Source organism: Rhinoderma darwinii, unplaced genomic scaffold (assembly GCF_050947455.1).
Source record: "Rhinoderma darwinii isolate aRhiDar2 unplaced genomic scaffold, aRhiDar2.hap1 Scaffold_932, whole genome shotgun sequence".
NCBI classification, from domain to species: domain Eukaryota; kingdom Metazoa; phylum Chordata; class Amphibia; order Anura; family Rhinodermatidae; genus Rhinoderma; species Rhinoderma darwinii.
Window position 1 is genome coordinate 122,700 of NW_027464506.1, and position 7,821 is coordinate 130,520.

Below are 7,821 nucleotides of genomic sequence, written 5' to 3' on the forward strand. Positions count from 1 at the left end.
TCAATCAGTGGCTGGCTCAGGTGCAGCTCTTTAACCTACCTAGGAGGGAGGGCGGAGAGAAGACAAGGAAGGTGAATGAGCTGTTCCAATGTGAAATGCCGGAAACACAGAAACACAGACGACACAAAACAAGAGGTGGCAATGTATTAATTAATTGCATTTAATAAATTAGCTCATTATCACACATGACTGTACAAATGCATTGTCCAACAGGTGTTGAAATAATGGGATTAAAAGGGGAGATCCCATCCGAAAGACAAAAACAATGGCAAACACAAAAAGCACTTTTGGAATCTGATTTTAGTAAACACATAAGGAAAGGGTGCACCGGTCCTGGAAATACTGCAATACCAGGTCAATGCGTGGAGTGGACAGAGCAAGCTCTATTTCCATCTCCCTGTTCTAAAAATCCATTTAATATATGGTCCCCAGATAGGGGACGTATCAGATATTAAACTGATAAGAACAGATACTACACTTGATCTTAGCCAAAAGGCCGAGAAGCGATAACCCGAACGGGCCGCGCGTTGACCGAGCCTGCCCAATACTGCTGTTCACCCCTTGCAGCGATTCAGCCTACTCCTAGGCAATTCCATGGGGCCCTGCAGGCTCACACACACTCACAGCTACTAAGCGGGAGGTGAATAAAGGCCGGAGAGGAAGCAAGACAGGATTTGCTTCTTTTGCTTGCACCACAATGCAGTGCTGAAAGAGGAGGAATCGACATAAAAACGCCTTCCTGGCAACGCCCAAATGCCCTCCTGCCGTGCAAACACTGGCAGCAGCAGCAGCAGCAGCAGTAAGTGCATGCCCACTGCCACCCCTTCTCCTTTCACACCTTGTATCAGCTTTAATCCAGTCCAGTGCTGCCTGCTGAGCAGCACTGACCAACACTGCCTGGGCCCAGGCTTTTATCTCTGAGGCCCCATTATGATGTCAGAAAGCTGGCTCTGGCTCCTGAGGTCTCCACTATGACACGTGCAAAGTTCCGTCTGAACTTTATATAAGACGGTGCGGCTCAGTCAGTCACTCAGTGTTGCCTGAGAGGGCAACACTGCAACAGCCGGCCCCCAGGCTGTCTTTTTTTTGCACAGCTAGTTGCCTCCAGGAGGCCACAAGAGGGAGACAAGGGACTGCAAATGGAAAATAGGCATCCACCAACTTTACAGACAACTTGTTCTCCTTGCTCCTACAACCTCCATCCTTGCACAGTTTGTTATTCTTCCAGGTAACATAGTAACAAATCCAAATTGCTGCTCTCTTTGTAGGCAAGCAAGGGTTTGTTGCAACTGCAATTCTTACTTCTTCTTGAAATGTAGGGACCACAGTACATTCCATCACATCCATCTAGTGTACACAGGTAGGTCCATTGTGACGGGCGGGCGGGCGGGCGGGCTGGCTGGCTGCTTTAATGGCTGTTTGCTGTTCCCCTACTCCACTCCACTATTTGACTATGGTGCTGCATCAATCAGTGGCTGGCTCAGGTGCAGCTCTTTAACCTACCTAGGAGGGAGGGCGGAGAGAAGACAAGGAAGGTGAATGAGCTGTTCCAATGTGAAATGCCGGAAACACAGAAACACAGACGACACAAAACAAGAGGTGGCAATGTATTAATTAATTGCATTTAATAAATTAGCTCATTATCACACATGACTGTACAAATGCATTGTCCAACAGGTGTTGAAATAATGGGATTAAAAGGGGAGATCCCATCCGAAAGACAAAAACAATGGCAAACACAAAAAGCACTTTTGGAATCTGATTTTAGTAAACACATAAGGAAAGGGTGCACCGGTCCTGGAAATACTGCAATACCAGGTCAATGCGTGGAGTGGACAGAGCAAGCTCTATTTCCATCTCCCTGTTCTAAAAATCCATTTAATATATGGTCCCCAGATAGGGGACGTATCAGATATTAAACTGATAAGAACAGATACTACACTTGATCTTAGCCAAAAGGCCGAGAAGCGATAACCCGAACGGGCCGCGCGTTGACCGAGCCTGCCCAATACTGCTGTTCACCCCTTGCAGCGATTCAGCCTACTCCTAGGCAATTCCATGGGGCCCTGCAGGCTCACACACACTCACAGCTACTAAGCGGGAGGTGAATAAAGGCCGGAGAGGAAGCAAGACAGGATTTGCTTCTTTTGCTTGCACCACAATGCAGTGCTGAAAGAGGAGGAATCGACATAAAAACGCCTTCCTGGCAACGCCCAAATGCCCTCCTGCCGTGCAAACACTGGCAGCAGCAGCAGCAGCAGCAGTAAGTGCATGCCCACTGCCACCCCTTCTCCTTTCACACCTTGTATCAGCTTTAATCCAGTCCAGTGCTGCCTGCTGAGCAGCACTGACCAACACTGCCTGGGCCCAGGCTTTTATCTCTGAGGCCCCATTATGATGTCAGAAAGCTGGCTCTGGCTCCTGAGGTCTCCACTATGACACGTGCAAAGTTCCGTCTGAACTTTATATAAGACGGTGCGGCTCAGTCAGTCACTCAGTGTTGCCTGAGAGGGCAACACTGCAACAGCCGGCCCCCAGGCTGTCTTTTTTTTGCACAGCTAGTTGCCTCCAGGAGGCCACAAGAGGGAGACAAGGGACTGCAAATGGAAAATAGGCATCCACCAACTTTACAGACAACTTGTTCTCCTTGCTCCTACAACCTCCATCCTTGCACAGTTTGTTATTCTTCCAGGTAACATAGTAACAAATCCAAATTGCTGCTCTCTTTGTAGGCAAGCAAGGGTTTGTTGCAACTGCAATTCTTACTTCTTCTTGAAATGTAGGGACCACAGTACATTCCATGACATCCATCTAGTGTACACAGGTAGGTCCATTGTGACGGGCGGGCGGGCTGGCTGCTTTAATGGCTGTTTGCTGTTCCCCTACTCCACTCCACTATTTGACTATGGTGCTGCATCAATCAGTGGCTGGCTCAGGTGCAGCTCTTTAACCTACCTAGGAGGGAGGGCGGAGAGAAGACAAGGAAGGTGAATGAGCTGTTCCAATGTGAAATGCCGGAAACACAGAAACACAGACGACACAAAACAAGAGGTGGCAATGTATTAATTAATTGCATTTAATAAATTAGCTCATTATCACACATGACTGTACAAATGCATTGTCCAACAGGTGTTGAAATAATGGGATTAAAAGGGGAGATCCCATCCGAAAGACAAAAACAATGGCAAACACAAAAAGCACTTTTGGAATCTGATTTTAGTAAACACATAAGGAAAGGGTGCACCGGTCCTGGAAATACTGCAATACCAGGTCAATGCGTGGAGTGGACAGAGCAAGCTCTATTTCCATCTCCCTGTTCTAAAAATCCATTTAATATATGGTCCCCAGATAGGGGACGTATCAGATATTAAACTGATAAGAACAGATACTACACTTGATCTTAGCCAAAAGGCCGAGAAGCGATAACCCGAACGGGCCGCGCGTTGACCGAGCCTGCCCAATACTGCTGTTCACCCCTTGCAGCGATTCAGCCTACTCCTAGGCAATTCCATGGGGCCCTGCAGGCTCACACACACTCACAGCTACTAAGCGGGAGGTGAATAAAGGCCGGAGAGGAAGCAAGACAGGATTTGCTTCTTTTGCTTGCACCACAATGCAGTGCTGAAAGAGGAGGAATCGACATAAAAACGCCTTCCTGGCAACGCCCAAATGCCCTCCTGCCGTGCAAACACTGGCAGCAGCAGCAGCAGCAGTAAGTGCATGCCCACTGCCACCCCTTCTCCTTTCACACCTTGTATCAGCTTTAATCCAGTCCAGTGCTGCCTGCTGAGCAGCACTGACCAACACTGCCTGGGCCCAGGCTTTTATCTCTGAGGCCCCATTATGATGTCAGAAAGCTGGCTCTGGCTCCTGAGGTCTCCACTATGACACGTGCAAAGTTCCGTCTGAACTTTATATAAGACGGTGCGGCTCAGTCAGTCACTCAGTGTTGCCTGAGAGGGCAACACTGCAACAGCCGGCCCCCAGGCTGTCTTTTTTTTGCACAGCTAGTTGCCTCCAGGAGGCCACAAGAGGGAGACAAGGGACTGCAAATGGAAAATAGGCATCCACCAACTTTACAGACAACTTGTTCTCCTTGCTCCTACAACCTCCATCCTTGCACAGTTTGTTATTCTTCCAGGTAACATAGTAACAAATCCAAATTGCTGCTCTCTTTGTAGGCAAGCAAGGGTTTGTTGCAACTGCAATTCTTACTTCTTCTTGAAATGTAGGGACCACAGTACATTCCATCACATCCATCTAGTGTACACAGGTAGGTCCATTGTGACGGGCGGGCGGGCTGGCTGCTTTAATGGCTGTTTGCTGTTCCCCTACTCCACTCCACTATTTGACTATGGTGCTGCATCAATCAGTGGCTGGCTCAGGTGCAGCTCTTTAACCTACCTAGGAGGGAGGGCGGAGAGAAGACAAGGAAGGTGAATGAGCTGTTCCAATGTGAAATGCCGGAAACACAGAAACACAGACGACACAAAACAAGAGGTGGCAATGTATTAATTAATTGCATTTAATAAATTAGCTCATTATCACACATGACTGTACAAATGCATTGTCCAACAGGTGTTGAAATAATGGGATTAAAAGGGGAGATCCCATCCGAAAGACAAAAACAATGGCAAACACAAAAAGCACTTTTGGAATCTGATTTTAGTAAACACATAAGGAAAGGGTGCACCGGTCCTGGAAATACTGCAATACCAGGTCAATGCGTGGAGTGGACAGAGCAAGCTCTATTTCCATCTCCCTGTTCTAAAAATCCATTTAATATATGGTCCCCAGATAGGGGACGTATCAGATATTAAACTGATAAGAACAGATACTACACTTGATCTTAGCCAAAAGGCCGAGAAGCGATAACCCGAACGGGCCGCGCGTTGACCGAGCCTGCCCAATACTGCTGTTCACCCCTTGCAGCGATTCAGCCTACTCCTAGGCAATTCCATGGGGCCCTGCAGGCTCACACACACTCACAGCTACTAAGCGGGAGGTGAATAAAGGCCGGAGAGGAAGCAAGACAGGATTTGCTTCTTTTGCTTGCACCACAATGCAGTGCTGAAAGAGGAGGAATCGACATAAAAACGCCTTCCTGGCAACGCCCAAATGCCCTCCTGCCGTGCAAACACTGGCAGCAGCAGCAGCAGCAGCAGCAGCAGTAAGTGCATGCCCACTGCCACCCCTTCTCCTTTCACACCTTGTATCAGTTTTAATCCAGTCCAGTGCTGCCTGCTGAGCAGCACTGACCAACACTGCCTGGGCCCAGGCTTTTATCTCTGAGGCCCCATTATGATGTCAGAAAGCTGGCTCTGGCTCCTGAGGTCTCCACTATGACACGTGCAAAGTTCCGTCTGAACTTTATATAAGACGGTGCGGCTCAGTCAGTCACTCAGTGTTGCCTGAGAGGGCAACACTGCAACAGCCGGCCCCCAGGCTGTCTTTTTTTTGCACAGCTAGTTGCCTCCAGGAGGCCACAAGAGGGAGACAAGGGACTGCAAAATGGAAAATAGGCATCCACCAACTTTACAGACAACTTGTTCTCCTTGCTCCTACAACCTCCATCCTTGCACAGTTTGTTATTCTTCCAGGTAACATAGTAACAAATCCAAATTGCTGCTCTCTTTGTAGGCAAGCAAGGGTTTGTTGCAACTGCAATTCTTACTTCTTCTTGAAATGTAGGGACCACAGTACATTCCATCACATCCATCTAGTGTACACAGGTAGGTCCATTGTGACGGGCGGGCGGGCTGGCTGCTTTAATGGCTGTTTGCTGTTCCCCTACTCCACTCCACTATTTGACTATGGTGCTGCATCAATCAGTGGCTGGCTCAGGTGCAGCTCTTTAACCTACCTAGGAGGGAGGGCAGAGAGAAGACAAGGAAGGTGAATGAGCTGTTCCAATGTGAAATGCCGGAAACACAGAAACACAGACGACACAAAACAAGAGGTGGCAATGTATTAATTAATTGCATTTAATAAATTAGCTCATTATCACACATGACTGTACAAATGCATTGTCCAACAGGTGTTGAAATAATGGGATTAAAAGGGGAGATCCCATCCGAAAGACAAAAACAATGGCAAACACAAAAAGCACTTTTGGAATCTGATTTTAGTAAACACATAAGGAAAGGGTGCACCGGTCCTGGAAATACTGCAATACCAGGTCAATGCGTGGAGTGGACAGAGCAAGCTCTATTTCCATCTCCCTGTTCTAAAAATCCATTTAATATATGGTCCCCAGATAGGGGACGTATCAGATATTAAACTGATAAGAACAGATACTACACTTGATCTTAGCCAAAAGGCCGAGAAGCGATAACCCGAACGGGCCGCGCGTTGACCGAGCCTGCCCAATACTGCTGTTCACCCCTTGCAGCGATTCAGCCTACTCCTAGGCAATTCCATGGGGCCCTGCAGGCTCACACACACTCACAGCTACTAAGCGGGAGGTGAATAAAGGCCGGAGAGGAAGCAAGACAGGATTTGCTTCTTTTGCTTGCACCACAATGCAGTGCTGAAAGAGGAGGAATCGACATAAAAACGCCTTCCTGGCAACGCCCAAATGCCCTCCTGCCGTGCAAACACTGGCAGCAGCAGCAGCAGTAAGTGCATGCCCACTGCCACCCCTTCTCCTTTCACACCTTGTATCAGCTTTAATCCAGTCCAGTGCTGCCTGCTGAGCAGTACTGACCAACACTGCCTGGGCCCAGGCTTTTATCTCTGAGGCCCCATTATGATGTCAGAAAGCTGGCTCTGGCTCCTGAGGTCTCCACTATGACACGTGCAAAGTTCCGTCTGAACTTTATATAAGACGGTGCGGCTCAGTCAGTCACTCAGTGTTGCCTGAGAGGGCAACACTGCAACAGCCGGCCCCCAGGCTGTCTTTTTTTTGCACAGCTAGTTGCCTCCAGGAGGCCACAAGAGGGAGACAAGGGACTGCAAAATGGAAAATAGGCATCCACCAACTTTACAGACAACTTGTTCTCCTTGCTCCTACAACCTCCATCCTTGCACAGTTTGTTATTCTTCCAGGTAACATAGTAACAAATCCAAATTGCTGCTCTCTTTGTATGCAAGCAAGGGTTTGTTGCAACTGCAATTCTTACTTCTTCTTGAAATGTAGGGACCACAGTACATTCCATCACATCCATCTAGTGTACACAGGTAGGTCCATTGTGACGGGCGGGCGGGCGGGCTGGCTGCTTTAATGGCTGTTTGCTGTTCCCCTACTCCACTCCACTATTTGACTATGGTGCTGCATCAATCAGTGGCTGGCTCAGGTGCAGCTCTTTAACCTACCTAGGAGGGAGGGCGGAGAGAAGACAAGGAAGGTGAATGAGCTGTTCCAATGTGAAATGCCGGAAACACAGAAACACAGACGACACAAAACAAGAGGTGGCAATGTATTAATTAATTGCATTTAATAAATTAGCTCATTATCACACATGACTGTACAAATGCATTGTCCAACAGGTGTTGAAATAATGGGATTAAAAGGGGAGATCCCATCCGAAAGACAAAAACAATGGCAAACACAAAAAGCACTTTTGGAATCTGATTTTAGTAAACACATAAGGAAAGGGTGCACCGGTCCTGGAAATACTGCAATACCAGGTCAATGCGTGGAGTGGACAGAGCAAGCTCTATTTTCATCTCCCTGTTCTAAAAATCCATTTAATATATGGTCCCCAGATAGGGGACGTATCAGATATTAAACTGATAAGAACAGATACTACACTTGATCTTAGTCAAAAGGCCGAGAAGCGATAACCCGAACGGGCCGCGCGTTGACCGAGCCTTACCAAT

At 47.9% G+C, this 7,821-nt stretch overlaps 6 non-coding genes across 6 annotated transcripts; all 6 read right to left on the bottom strand.

Annotated features, from left to right (window-relative positions):
* Positions 1–317: 317 nt before the first annotated feature.
* Positions 318–508, bottom strand: LOC142732900 (U2 spliceosomal RNA). The gene has a single exon (XR_012879735.1). It is a non-coding gene; the product is annotated as a U2 spliceosomal RNA (small nuclear RNA).
* Positions 509–1,781: 1,273 nt separating this feature from the next.
* LOC142732901 (U2 spliceosomal RNA) lies at positions 1,782–1,972 on the bottom strand. The gene has a single exon (XR_012879736.1). It is a non-coding gene; the product is annotated as a U2 spliceosomal RNA (small nuclear RNA).
* Positions 1,973–3,233: 1,261 nt separating this feature from the next.
* Positions 3,234–3,424, bottom strand: LOC142732902 (U2 spliceosomal RNA). The gene has a single exon (XR_012879737.1). It is a non-coding gene; the product is annotated as a U2 spliceosomal RNA (small nuclear RNA).
* A 1,258-nt stretch (positions 3,425–4,682) lies between these two features.
* On the bottom strand, positions 4,683–4,873 carry LOC142732905 (U2 spliceosomal RNA). The gene has a single exon (XR_012879739.1). It is a non-coding gene; the product is annotated as a U2 spliceosomal RNA (small nuclear RNA).
* A 1,268-nt stretch (positions 4,874–6,141) lies between these two features.
* On the bottom strand, positions 6,142–6,332 carry LOC142732906 (U2 spliceosomal RNA). The gene has a single exon (XR_012879740.1). It is a non-coding gene; the product is annotated as a U2 spliceosomal RNA (small nuclear RNA).
* A 1,260-nt stretch (positions 6,333–7,592) lies between these two features.
* LOC142732941 (U2 spliceosomal RNA) lies at positions 7,593–7,783 on the bottom strand. The gene has a single exon (XR_012879772.1). It is a non-coding gene; the product is annotated as a U2 spliceosomal RNA (small nuclear RNA).
* Positions 7,784–7,821: the final 38 nt, after the last annotated feature.